General features: G+C 37.8%; 1 long non-coding RNA gene across 1 annotated transcript; it reads right to left on the minus strand.

Annotated features, from left to right (window-relative positions):
* Positions 1-6,198: 6,198 nt before the first annotated feature.
* LOC148943012 (uncharacterized) lies at positions 6,199-7,712 on the minus strand. The gene is made up of 2 exons (XR_016143052.1): positions 7,165-7,712; positions 6,199-6,323 (listed from the first exon to the last, which is right to left on the minus strand). It is a non-coding gene; the product is annotated as an uncharacterized LOC148943012 (long non-coding RNA).
* Positions 7,713-14,396: the final 6,684 nt, after the last annotated feature.

The raw sequence follows: 14,396 nt of genomic DNA on the forward strand, positions 1-14,396 counted from the left end.
AGAATTGTGATTTAGGTCTATTTCAATGATCATTCATCGCTTGGTCTGCATTTTTCATAACTACAGTCGAGTATCTATATTACTGTAAATTATCAGTGTTTTCTTTACTTCTCCTGTATGTTTTATGGAATTTGTAAAGATTCTTTTAATTTAGATATAATTGATACATTATAAAAATTAGTGGTTTGATCTAAGTAACTGAATCTCATAAAAATTAATTGACCAGGACAGTTGAATCTCTAAGTGTGGTATTTTTTAATCTCTTTTTTTCGACTTATCGTCTTAAACTAGGTATTCTTAAAGTTTTCCTTCTTTTTAGAAAGAATTACTGGTTACTGGTTGTTTTACTCTTTGTTTTTAAGGTGCAGTGTCAACAGTTGTTCTTTTTTCAGTTCCAGCTTTGCTTCTTCCTTACCAAAGTGCCCGATGTGCAGTGTTTCCACTTATCTTTTCAAACAATCTGAAAAATCTTGACAATTTTCGGGAGAAAATCGGGAGATGGCTCTCAGGATTCGGGAGAAGGATCTCAGGATTTGGTAGACTTTCCAGTTTTTGTATTTTGTATTGAGTTTTTGGAGGTGTTCGAGCAATTTGAGTATAAAGTACCACATTCTAAATTTGGAGTGCAGTTTTACTGGAGCCAGCTGCAATTCCGGAAAGAAAATTCAGCAATCAACGTTGTCAAACATGACAAAAGGAAGCAGCTAGAAGCTTGAAATCTATTTAATTTTGAAACTAAGTGCAGTTATATTTCATTCAGTCTCTAAAGCTGTTAAATTAAGACATTTTTCTTCATCGACCCTTACTTTTTCTGGCCCTTTCAGATTCCACACGACAACCCACTAAGTTCAGGACTGGGACAGAAAATCCTGACGAATAACGGACACTAGGTCTTTGACCATTGATTCTGAGTTACGTGGATAATTTTTTTTACCACCATCCCCAGAGGTATTCACAAATGATAAAGTGAAAACGCAAAGTCGTAGCTCATTAGTATTGATATAACTGAAAAAAATATAAGAAATTGCAAAACCTTCAGATACATATACCACATTAAATTCATAATATGTGTCTATCGCATGGCTTTTTAGCTGTGCTGGTAACTCAGATGTGCTAGGATACGCTACTAACTCCCTTTTAGCCTCTTTCTGAGGGGCTGGTCAACCGTTAGTGTGTTTGCTGTAACTCCGTCTCGTTTCATTTCAAGTTTCGTCTGAATTGTGGACGCCAAAGTTACTGTTACCAAATGATTCCTTCTGCCTGTATTTACTTCTTGAGTAAGCTGAACAGTCTTTCTGAAGCTACGTTCGAAAATGGCAAGGAAAACAGATATTGCACAAACTTTGCTAAGTTTGGTTTCCACGGTGGTCCCTTGCACTCAAAGCCGATTTTGAGTAGTCCACGGCTGTCAGAGTCACTGTTTTATCATCATTGGCACTATCAGAATGTTCCCGCCATTCTTTGTCAATCGCACTTTTTAACTTTTTGTACTCGTTTTCATCCTTTCTTCGCAATTTTATGTTTTATAATACACTGACAGGCCCTGGCGGACTATATTCGTCACTTTCTGCTTACCCAGTCTTTCTTTATCAGTAAAATTCTCATGTGGCATATTTTTTCATGAATGGGACTAAATTGTCAACCAGCAAAAATCATAAATTGTTTTCAAAATGCAGCAAATGTCGTCTCTGTTTCTTGTGTTGGATCATTTGAAGCAAATCCCTTCGGTTCTACAGAGCAACTGCAGACAAATTCTAATTTTTGTCATATTTCTTTAAATTTGTAGTAATTGTTGATCCTTTCGAACCTAATGAATCAGCTGAACCCACATAGTGCTAGTTCCCATTTTCTTGGTGCAAGCCAACAACTGTGGTTAGTTTATGAATTGAAAATAATTATTTAATTACAAACCTTGAAGGTGTTTAAATGATCAAAAACAGAAAACCAATGCAACCACTGTGGAATGGATAATGGACAATGTTCATACCTATGCCAATAAATTCAAGTCAAAGTGCCCCAATTACCTGGGACGTTAGGAATAGTCCCTAAAAGACCACAGGCAACGGACAGGTAAAAAAAATAGAAAAGACTGACCAAAAAGTAAACTGGTCCGGGGCTTAAGTTTTCGGGAGATTCGGTATCTTCTTTTTTTGTCGGGAGATTGATTAAAAATTCGGTAGATCTCCCGAAAAATCGGGAGAAGTGGAAACACTGCCGATCTGTCGTCAGGTTATTGATGACAAGGCGAGAATATTTCTTCCTTGAGGCTTAGAAAATGTATCTTGTATGATATTTCTAAATATGCGTTCCCCAATTTGCTTCTAAAGAATTGCGATTTAGGTCTATTTAGATGATTATTCATCGCTTGGTCCGCATTTTTCATAACTACAGTCGAGTATTTATATTACTGTAAAGTATCAGTGTTTTCTTTACTTCTCCTGTATTTTATATGGAAATTGTAAAAAGATTATCTTTATTTATATAGTATTTCTGGATTATAAAAATGAGTTTTTTGATCTAATTAACTAACTCTAATAAAAATTAATTTAAAAGGACAGTTGAATCTTGCTGTTCGGTATTTTTAATCTCTTTTTTTTTACTTATCTTCTTAAAATAGGTGTTCTTTTCTTAGAACCCTCTGCCGTTATATGACGAACAAATAAACTTTCAAATGGGGATAGATCAATTTATTTGTACAGTTAAAAAAACAAGAGTTACACACGTCCAGATATTTTGATCAAATATATAGCGACCGTCATCAGTAGCATTAATACAATAACATAATTGAAGCTAGCATTTTTATACGGTCACTACTGATGAAGGTTTCTGTATTTGTGATCGAAATATCTGGACTTTTGTTCCTGTTTTTTGTTTTCACTGTCTGAATAAATGGATTTATCTCCATTTGAAAATTTATTTGTTTTTAAATCTGCAATGCAATACGATCTCCTATACTTATATTTGTCTTTTAGTCCTTAAAAATCCTTAAACAAGCTGGAAATTTTAAGATAAGAAAAATTTATTAACTTTTTTCATTATTATCAGTAACTTTTTTTTGAAAATTTGTCTATGGATTCTTTTTCTGTGATTTAGTTACTTAGAACAAAACATTTTGGCTATCCTATTTCATAACAAATTCTCTGTAATGTATTATTTCAGAGGGTCCTTCATGAAATAAGACAGCTGTTGTGACTTTGTTGGTAGGTACATCCACCATTCACCTCCGGTTTTGAATACAAAGTTTATTACTGTTATCGATCATGTATCATAAATAACTTTGTATGGTGGCGATTTTATCATTTAAAGTAGGTACAATAGTTTCATACTCGAATGTTTACGTTGAGGCTGAACTTGTTATTACATTGCTATACTGTATTCTAAGTACACTATCAAAAAACAAATTGTAGTATCTCTATTTCTTTTTTCGTCGCACACACTTGCCGCATAACGGTTCATTTTTTTTCCGATGATTGACAATAAAAATGAACTTCAATCTCTTTTATTAAAAAAAAAAAACAAAAGAATAAATAATCATTTTATAAATATTATTAATACAGGTCGAAACGGAGTGACAGCATAATTTTGTTTATTAAAATGTCACCACAAATATTGTTTTATTTACAGTCATAGCTATTAATTTTAAATCATGTTTGGAAAGATAATTCTTGACACGAATTATCTTCCCAACCTTCTAAAAATTTGATAATCAATTTTTTATACTAGACAGGATGAAAAATGGACAAGTAAATTCACCCTAATTAATTTGAACCTGAAAACAAACGTTGAGTTTTTCCAGTTGAAGTCTCGTTGGGCTAGAATTTTGGGAAGGCTAGAATTGAGCCGAACCGCAAAAATGAAAGCCAAAAAATCTGTCCAAAACCAGATGTCTTCGTCTATCTTGTAGAATTAGATATCAAATTTTGTAAAGGGCTGGAGCTGAGCCCAACCACAAAAATACTCCAGAATTTTATGCATATGCTCGTTTTATATGTATTGCTGAGCAATAAATCCATTGTAACTGATGTTGACATGTTTCTTTTTCTTTAGGGTATGAGATATTCTTAATTAGGGTAATATTTATCTATGGTTGTTTTATATTTTACCATCAAAATATGACAGTTTACAAACGCATGCTAAACTTCAAAACAAAATAAAAATAGTCTAAAATTGTTCACAAACCTATAAATTGGATTTCAATGTGCATTTTAATATCGATGTGGAGCACACACGCTGTAATTTGTCGCTTCCCTGCATTTCCTTTAAGGCTGACGTTGTCCTTAGGACGCTGCACATTTGTAAACATACGACTTCTGGATTTGGTGCTTTCACTATGCCTTGCCAAATTTTTGTTTTTATAAGGACCCAACAGTCAGAGCATTATGCAGGGAGAAGGATTTGGGAACCCCCTCCCTCCCTCACTCGGGTCAATATTACTGCGTACGGGTCGGTGAAGACTGCAAGTTCTTCTTGTACTTGAGAAAAATTCTAAAGCTGTCTGTTTAATTTTTGTTCTACCCTTTTTCTATGCTGCTTGTGGCAATAGTTTAATTTTATTAATTCAAATCCAATAGCTTCATTTTTAAACTAATTGAAAACTTATTGAATTCTTTTTTATTTGTTTTTTTTTTACATTTTTTAAATACGTAATTACATAAAAGTAAAAATAGCATATATTAAACTGAAATATGTATATTATTTAAAAAAATACAGTCTATATACAATGTCATCTTGTCAAGTTCATGTTTTGCGGCTTTCTAGCTTTCGAATTGGAAACCCTAGCTTAAACTTACTCCCTTTGCCGGCAATGTTTATAAGTTTTTGTTTTGTCAATTTTAGAGGCTCTTAATTTGGTATCACTATCTTGTCCAAATATCTGAAAACTCCCTTACTTCAAGCATAACTCATCAGTAATAGTCTCGGGTACTCTCAGATATCCAGGCTAAGTATCTCACAACACCAGTACAGACTCCTGGAAAATCAGCTCGGCCATAACTTTGGCCCCATGATGCAACTCCTGACAATCTATTTGTTTTAGTTTTCAAGGTCCTGCAATTAGCATATAAAAGCAGAGGGGACACACTATTAGATATGTTTTAATTATCTTTTATTAGCATGTAAATATGTAAATGCAATATGTAATAGCATGTAAATTAGCTTGTAAATCTTGGATCTGAAGGGTTGGGTAGATCTATCTTTTTTTAGCTAGAAGCTGCCGTATTTTCTCAAACTGGGTCCGTATTACATTAGCTTTCGGACTAGGAACTGGTTAATATTGTCGGTTTATCCTTGTGAAAAGGCAAAGACCACGACTATCGTGACCCTTGTAGCGGGACAACTATAACACAAAAAAGACCTGTACTTACGTCGCTTACAGTCCTTGAACATTGATGGAGCGTTGCATAGAGAAAAAAAAGCTCTACGAGATTTTTCACACACTCTTATAGTGCATTTGAATCAGAAAAGTATCATCGGCCTTTGTTTGAATTACAGCGGGAAAAACTACACCCCGAAGCTATTACCCATTTTTAAGTTACCCGTAAGTTACCCGTAGCGGTGCTGGCCTCAGGTGGCTTGGTACTTGGGTTGGTTGTTTGTAATACTGGTAAATGCTAATTAATAGGCAATTCCAGTAAATGTGTTCTAAAAAAAAAGAAAAACTGAAATTCAACTATACATGTTTGAAAAAAAATCCTTGAACTATTTTCAGCAGGGGTTTGTTTTGCTACAATCAAAATTGGTAACCATATGCTGTAGCTAACATTAGTGATAACTTTTTTTCTTCACTTTTCTCCCTGGTTGTTTTTGGAGCTAGTTGATTTGGAGATAAGTTCCGTCATGTGATTGTAAATCTTTTTCTATTTCTAGGGGAAAAGGTTAGGCCCAATTGCACTTCCTAACTGAAGGGTCATGGAAGGGAGATCAGAATTACTAGTTTGGAGTGTGAAGCCTAGCAACTTCTTTTTACTTTTTCTGTCGTTTTTATACAAAATTAAAAAAATTGTTCATATTTTATATCTTACATGATTAGATTACTAACAAAAAAACATCTTCCTCAGCTTGCTCGAGTCAGCCCTCTCAAATATAGCCTGAAACCAAAATCCGTTGAATTATTGCTTTGTCATCTTTTTCAAATATACACACTCATAGTACTTTTTGATTTAGGTTCCAACTTAATGTTATTATCTCTTTCTAAAGGACTGTTTTTCCACCAATCTTGATGTTCATTCTTCATCAAAAACTTAAAAGAAACTATTTATAGCTCCTTTCCTGTCTTGTCTTTTGGTCATCCCTTCTCTCTTCCATAGCGCTTTCCTTAAGTTTCCCTAGAAATAGAAAAGGATTTACAATCACATGACGGAACTTATCTCCAAATCAATTAGCTCCAAAAACAACCAGGGAGAAAAGTGAAGACAGTGTTTAAACCTAAGAATTGCTTAAACCTTAAGAATATTTCGGACAATATTCAACAAAAATACCAAATAAAATATTTTCAGCGTAAATTTCTTTTTAAAATAAACTTCTTCTAAGAAATTTCATAAAAAAAAAACAGCTCATGTTAACACTTTGCTTGTAAGTAAATGCATAATTTACAATTTACCTTTCTTAGGTAACACAAATAAATAAAACAATGTCGGCCATTCTCTCACCAATCAATTAATTTTGTATTCCATAGATGGTAAGATCACCTAGGATATTTTGTCTATTCCCATTTCTCTGTTTTTTGCTACAGGAGAAGCAGCTGGTATTTTTTCGTAAGAAAATACGATTTGAAATTTACTTCTGCTATTTTTTGTTGCATACTATTATTTGTGTAAAAATACATTATGAAAATGTGCTTAAGCTGTTATACAATTATAGATAATGGGAAACGGTTAATTAATATTTTCAATTGAGCAGCCTTCTTGCTACTATCAACTTTCTGATCATAAGAATTTGAAAAAGGTTTTTATCTTACATATTCAATATCTTCAGGAAACATGTTCTGAAATTCACTTAGGCTATTTTTGGCTACAGTCTATTATTTGTGTAAAAATACATGATGAAAATTGGCTTAAGCTATTATACAATTATAGATAGTGGAAAAACAGTTAATTAATGCATCCATTTGAGCAGCCTCTTAATACTATTTACTTTCTGATCAGAAGTATTTTAAAAAGGTTTTACCTATATCCAACATCTTCAGACCCAAATATCTTTTCAAGACAGTTGCTAATGTAGGTATCTGTAACGGTCATGGGTAACTGTAGCGTTTTGAAGTCCTCGCAGACCTGTGAAGTTGCTCCACAATCATAACAAGTGCGAGTATGCAGCATCATCCATGAGAAAAAGTTTTCTGGCACCTCTTCTTCCTCCAATTTGTTTATGAATTTGTGTAAGAATTCAGCACAGTCATTTTGCATGTTGATGGAAAACGGACCAATTTCTATGAAATGTAAACTGTTACTAAAAAAATAATCAGTTCTTGATAACGAACTTTAAGAAATGAATGGCGCGGCTAAATAGTAACCAAAACTAAAAAAAAAAAACGAATTTTGATATTAATAAGTATATCAAAAGGGACATTTTCTGATTTCCTGTCATTATTTAAAAAATACACTGACGAAATACTAGTTATGCATTTTTTGTTTCTGAGTTTTAGAGTGGGAATCTTTTAGCTCTTCGCTTTATTTTTTCATTATGCATAACTGTCTTCATAATTGTGCTGTAGGCCGTACTCTAAATAAATAGAATCCTACTTATAAAAGTGATTTATTGTTTTTACTCTGTAAAAAGAAAAATCATCGACAGGGATTGATCCAGGGAGACTGGGGGCACCCCCCCCCCCCCCATATTTTTGAGGGGCTCTCCACACACACAAAAACTTAATACACACACACACACTAAAACATAAACACAAACTTCAAAACTAACACACAAAAAATCTGAGACACAAACAAATTAACAAAAACAAACACAATCAAACAAACTCACACACGCAAAAAAATAAACATACACGCAAAAAATATAAAACACAAAAAAAAAAAAAAACACGTACACACAAAAACAAATACACACACACTCAAAAACTAACACACACACACACAAAAACATACACACAAACACTAAAACATAAGAACACACAAAAACTTACACACACGCACAAAAACTTACACACACACACAAAAACTTACACACACACACACACGAAAACTTACGCACACACACGAAAACTTACACATACACAGCGTAACCTGTTTTTGTTAACCTGTTGTGCGTAACCGTAGACTAAGAAATCCAACTCAGAAAAGTCAAAAATAGCAAACTACATATCCCAAATCATAAGTTTCAGTCAACACACACCAACGAAAGGCTAAGAAACCTAGCTCATAAAAGCCTGAAATAGCAAACTACTCATCCCAAACTCTTGGTTTCAGAAAACATTCACCTATGAAATACTAGGAAACCTTAGCTCAGAAAAGCCTGAAGTAGCAAACTACACATCCCAAATCATAGGTTTCAGACAACACACATCTACGAAAGACGGGTGCTCGGGAGAGCCTTTGAGGGTCTGTGGGTCCCTTGAGGGCCGGTGATCCTTTGGGAGCTCGGGGGGACCTTTGGGGACCAGAGGAGGGTCTTTGGGGGTCCGGGGGGCAGTTGGGGGCCTGGGGGGCCTTTGGGACCCCGTTGGTCCTTTGGGAGCTCGATGGGCCTTTGGGGGGCCCGGGGATGGCTTTTGGGGGTGTTGGTGGGCCTTTGGGGGCGCCAGTGGCCCTTTGGGAGCTTGGGGGGCGTTTGGGGGCGGGGGGATGGCCTTTGGGGGTCTGGGTGGGCCTTTGGGGGCGCCGGTGGCCCTTTGGGAGCTTGGGGGGCCTTTGAGGACCGGGGGAGGACCTTTGGGGCACAAGGAGGGCCTTTGGGGGTCTGGGTGGGCCTTTGGGGGCGCCGGTGGCTCTTTGGGAGCCCGGGGGACCTTTGAGGACCGGGGGAGGGCCTTTGGGGTCCGGGGTGCCCTTTGGGGGTCCGGGGGCCCTTTGAGGACCAGAGGAGGGCCTTTGAGGGTCTGAGGAGGGCGTTTGGGGGGTTGGGGCTCTATGGGAGCTTGGGGGACCTTTGAGTACCGGGGGCTTCCTTCGGGGTTGGGGTGGGGGATCGGAACCCTTTGGGGTTGGGGTAGGAGGATTGGAACCCTTTGGGGTTGGGTTAGAGGACCTCACAACACTGTTCAATTGAAACTTGTGTATTATAACGACCACAGAGTTTCACCATTAAATTCTCTTCTAAAATCTCTTCAAAAATAATCTTTTAAAATGTCTCTATCTGTTTCGCCGAAATAGTTCCATAACCTGTCTAAAACGGTTTCGCCCAAATAATCCCTAAACGTAAATTCAACGTGTTCCTTTGTTATTGGCATCTCTGCGCTAACGCATTTCAAATTAATAAGAAACCTTTTCGCGCGCTAAAACAATTCATCGCTAAGATGTTTCCATGGCCTTTGGTTATTAATATCTTTTGGAGTTCGACCAGTAGAACTGTTCCCGAGGCAAAGACATTAATGATTTGGATCTATTCCTGGAGAAATGTTTCTAGGTGAAAATTTTTAAAGTCTGACAGATGATGTCATTGATTGATTGATCTGTCAAGAAAGGGGAAATTAATTTGTTGTTTCAAGTTCACAGGTGCTACTCGTGACAGGACCACGTGGTTTATGGTTTTCCAAGTGAGAAAGTTCCTGTTTTTTTGTGCATGTATGGGGACCGGGGGAGGACCTTTGGGGCCCAGGGAGGGCGTTTGGGGATCCGGGGCCCTTGAGGATTGGGTGGTCTTTTGGGAGCCCAGTGGACCTTTGGGGCCCAGGGAGGGCGTTTGGGGATCCGGGGCCCTTGAGGATTGGGTGGTCTTTTGGGAGCCCATTGGACCTTTGGGGCCCGGGGGAGGACGTTTAGGGAACCGGTGGATCCTTGGGGGCCGGGTGGCCGTTTGGGAGCCCGGGGGAGCTTTGCGGATCAGAGGAGGGCCTGTGGGTGTCTGAGAAGGGCGTTTGGGGGATAATATTTCGAAATTTTTACTTTTTAGTTTACTTTTTTGCGGCGCATCCCTGCGGCGCATCCTGCGGCGCTTTCCTGTGGCGCTTTCCTGCGGCGCATCCTTGCAGCGTATCCTGCGGCACTTTCCTGAACCACGGCGCATCCCTGCGGCGCTTTCCTGGCCCACGGCGCATCCCGGCGGCACTTCTCTGGCCCGGGGGACCTTTGGGGGCCGGGGGGAGGGCCTTTGGGGCACAGAGAGGGCCTTTGGGACAGAGGGAGGGCCTTTGGGGGTCCGGGGGGCAGTTGGGGGCCTGGGGGACATTTGGGGACCGGTGGAGGGCCTTTGGGACCCCGTTGGTCCTTTGGGAGCTTGATGGGCCTTTGGGGGGTCTGGGGATGGCCTTGGGGGGCCTGGGTGGGCCTGGGGGGGCGCCGGGGGCCCTTGGGGAGCTGGGGGGGCCAGGGTGGCCGGGGGCCGTCGTTGGGGGGTGGGGTAGGTGGATTGGAACCCTTTGGGGTTGGGTTAGAGGACCTCACAACACTGTTCAAATGAAACTTGTGTATTATAACGACCACAGAGTTTCACCATTAAATTCTCTTCTAAAATCTCTTCAAAAATAATCTTTTAAAATGTCTCTAACTGTTTCGCCGAAATAGTTCCATAACCTGTCTAAAACAGTTTCGCCCAAATAATCCCTAAACGTAATTCAGCGTGTTCCTTTTGGTTTTGGCATCTCTGCGCTAATGCATTTCAAATTAATAAGAAACCTGATTCCCGCGCTAAAACAATTCATCGCTAAGATGTTTCTTGGAGAATTGTTTCCATGGCCTTTGGATATTAATATCCTTTGGATTTCGACCAAAAGAGTTGTTTCCGAGGCAAAGACATTAATGACTTGGATCTATTCCTGGAGAATCGTTTCTAGGCGGAAATTTTTAAAGTCTGACAGATGATGTCATTGGTTGATTGATCTGTCAAGAAAGGGGAATTAATTTGTTGTTTCTAAGGGGAATTATTGATTCACGATAGGTGAATTGTGGTCGACAGCACAGGTGTTCCAAATTCCTGGACGGCATAGCATTCACTGAGAGCGTGCACTTACAACAACAACAACATCGACCTTGGAAATTTAGGTCATTGACCCCATTAACCACGTGTTCTCCCTGGGGACTATGCCCATATTTGGGGTGCAAAAAAGTTATAGGTGGCAGCAGGGGTGAATCGTTGGAGTCAATAAGGCCCTTCTACTGGTTTCGTGTATGCTATGCTTTGCTCCCTACCCCCCCCCACCCCTAATGTACAAATTTATAGCCAAAATTTGTTTCTTAACTGTTATATATTCATCCTATTTTACTTAATTAGCATTAACTGAACTAGTACTATATAAAACAGTTCGTTTAGTAAAAGAGTAACAATAACAATCATTTTTGTCGGAAGTGAATTTTACCCCCACCCATATATATACCAACCAATGCAGGGTATAAATTTGCACATTAGGGAGCATGGGCGTAGGCAGTATATTGTCTAGGGGGGGGCAGTCAATAGTGTGATGGAGGGCCTTTTATCAACTGCTTTCCCAACCATCTGCTTTTTCAGCCATATCTAATGTAAATTTTAAGGTCTAGGGGGCAGCCCCCCCCCCTCCCTGCCCCCTCCCTACGCCCATGGCCTTCTTGCATAACTTTTTTTTTGGTAGATGCTCCAAAAACATTGAGCTCTGCTTTTGGATGGTTGCATGTAGCTTTGCTAGTGGTTTTGAAGCTATGTTATTGACCGCGTTAGCTTTTTTCTTGCAGAAGTTTAATTTTAATGATTGAATACTTTCTGTTATTTTTTTTTCATATAAAAGATAGTATTTAAGTTTTCTAAATCTGACTTCATATTTGCTACAGTCCTACAGTATACACATCTTTTTCTATAATTTCTTACAAATAAACTGGATTGCCTTTTATTTGCCAGAGTCGAATTATGCTTGGACTGGCTTTTAAAGCAGGATTGTGCGTTTTTCGTCAACCTGCCGCTTCTACAAAAATTCTTGTAGAATTTGATGACCTTATTTGATGTTTTTCTCATCTGTTTCTTAAGAGAAAAATCAAACCTCTTGCATCTTTTCAACATATTGTAAACAGTAATTCTTATTTGTGAAACCATAACAATAAATAATGGTCTTGTGCAAATAAACGTTATTCAAATTACGTATCAAGTACAAAAAACCTAACCAAAAATAATGTTTGGGCTAGATGTGTTGTGTTGTATTCCCCACTGTCTCATTAAATTATAAAACGTTTGTGATGTAAATTGTGGCGCATTATCAGATGTATTAATCAAGGTATCCCGAATCTAGAGACGAATATAGAAAATTTAGTTATCTTTGGAAGCAACAGACTGTTGTTGTTTGAATTTTTTACGAAGGAAAAGTATCAACAAATTTAACTGATTAGTTTTGCCGGCCATTCTGACTTAATGTAATGCTACCCTGAAAACTTTACAATTTAAAAACAACCAAAAGAAAATTTTTAAAAGTCAAAATTTTCAAATACAAATAGACCAAAGATGGGTCCAGGGGATAAAAATCTTTCTGTTTTTGATGTCCTTGGTATTTAAAGAAACATTTCCACCTAAAAACACATATTTTGTATTATTAAGATCTTGTGAAAAAATTTCAACCTCGCGAGCGAGAACTACGATGAATATTAATTTCACTTCAACTATCGCATCGAAAGCCTTATCATATCATCATGGATTTTTGCTAAGCGAATCTGGAAGAAACACTTGATATGAAATCAAGTTTCTCTTTTAATTATTTTTAATTTGATTTCTAGCTAATCTGACTATTTAAGCCTTTGTAAGCATTTATTTAAGTATTTGGACATATAATAGTGTCAAAAAGACCGCTATAATATAAAGAAATCCGAATATTTCGGTTCCACGTCCGGGAGCCTTTTTCATCGGAAAAAAAAAATAAGGAGAAATAACAAAACTTTAGCATTTTGTAGCATTATTTAGTTATTTTTTAGATTAAGACTCCTTGATCCACACTTTTTTTTGCAGTTAGAAATACCCCTTTCCCTGTACTGAAAGCCTGGGATTGTCCAACCAGAAACTGCTAAGAGTCCAGTTTTGGGTATGTCATTCCGTCGATTTGTCAATAAGAACGAAACGCCGTCAAAGAGTCAACCTCTGTCACTTCACTTTTGAACTCCCAAGCGGACTTTTCAAGCAGAGGTAAAACTATTTGTTAGACCTACTTTATGATCCTTCGTCACATGAAATGGTCTCCTAGAATAGGTAATCCTAGGATATCCTCTCAAGATATTCAAGAGAAGGCTCAAAAGCCACTTCTGCTACTAGTGCTGTGGTTACCCTCCTCAGACGGAACTGAATTAAATTCTGAAAATTACTTTGCTTCTACTAATATTTTAATTCTAAAATACTTACTGAAATTATTCCCAAAAGTGCTTCACTTGACTGATGCTGAATTTCTTTGCTTGAGGCCGTCGGTGACGTTTATCGCCAATGGCATCAAGTGAGGTTACGATCAGGACTAGCGGCATGTCATTATCTAAGATGGAAGCGTGAAGCATGTAATAAAAAAAACTAGCATTTTGTTCCTAATGATAATTTCCATAATAAATCCGAGAGAGAACTCTACCGTTAACTAGCAACCGTCAACCTTTCAATAATTAAATGAAAAAAAAAAGTTTTTTCAACTGAAAGTAAGTAGCAACATTAAAACTTAAAACAAACAGAAATTATTACTTATATGAGGGGGTTCGCCCCCTAGTCAATACCTCGCTCTTTACGCTAAAGTTCGAATTTTGTTCCAATCAAATCCCTGAATCACGAAGGCCATTTAAATAGAATAGATAGCTCTTTTGAAAGTACTAAAAAAAAAAATTTAGCGCAAACAGTGAGGTATTGACTAGGGGACGAACCCCGTCATATACATAAAAATTTCTGCTTGTTTTAAGTTTTACTGTTGCTCCTTACTTTCAGTTAAAAAAACTTGTTCTTTTTATTTAATTTATGATTGTTTTTTAAAATGCTGGGAAATCCAGCGCCCCTTCATAGAAATGTCCCTTCCCCCAAGAAAACATCCTCCATGGAAAGATCTTTCCACATACCCCCCCCCCCTACAACCCCCTGGCCCCCCCAACCACCAGAAAAAATCCCTCCTGAAAACGTCTGTATACTTCACAGTAACCAATACTAAATTTAATCAATGGGCAAAGCTCGTAACTTGCAGCCCTTCACCCGATAACTTTGCGAGATTAAGTCATCTTCAAAGACATATTTATTAGATTTTTGACTATGCTGAACAAAATGGCTATCTCAAAATTTTGATTGGTTGACTTCGGGAAAACATGGGCGTGGGAGGGGGCCAA

This window comes from Artemia sp. Qi Xiang Cuo, chromosome 16 (genome assembly GCF_049724085.1).
Source record: "Artemia sp. Qi Xiang Cuo chromosome 16, ASM4972408v1, whole genome shotgun sequence".
Classification (NCBI taxonomy): Eukaryota; Metazoa; Arthropoda; class Branchiopoda; order Anostraca; family Artemiidae; genus Artemia; species Artemia sp. Qi Xiang Cuo.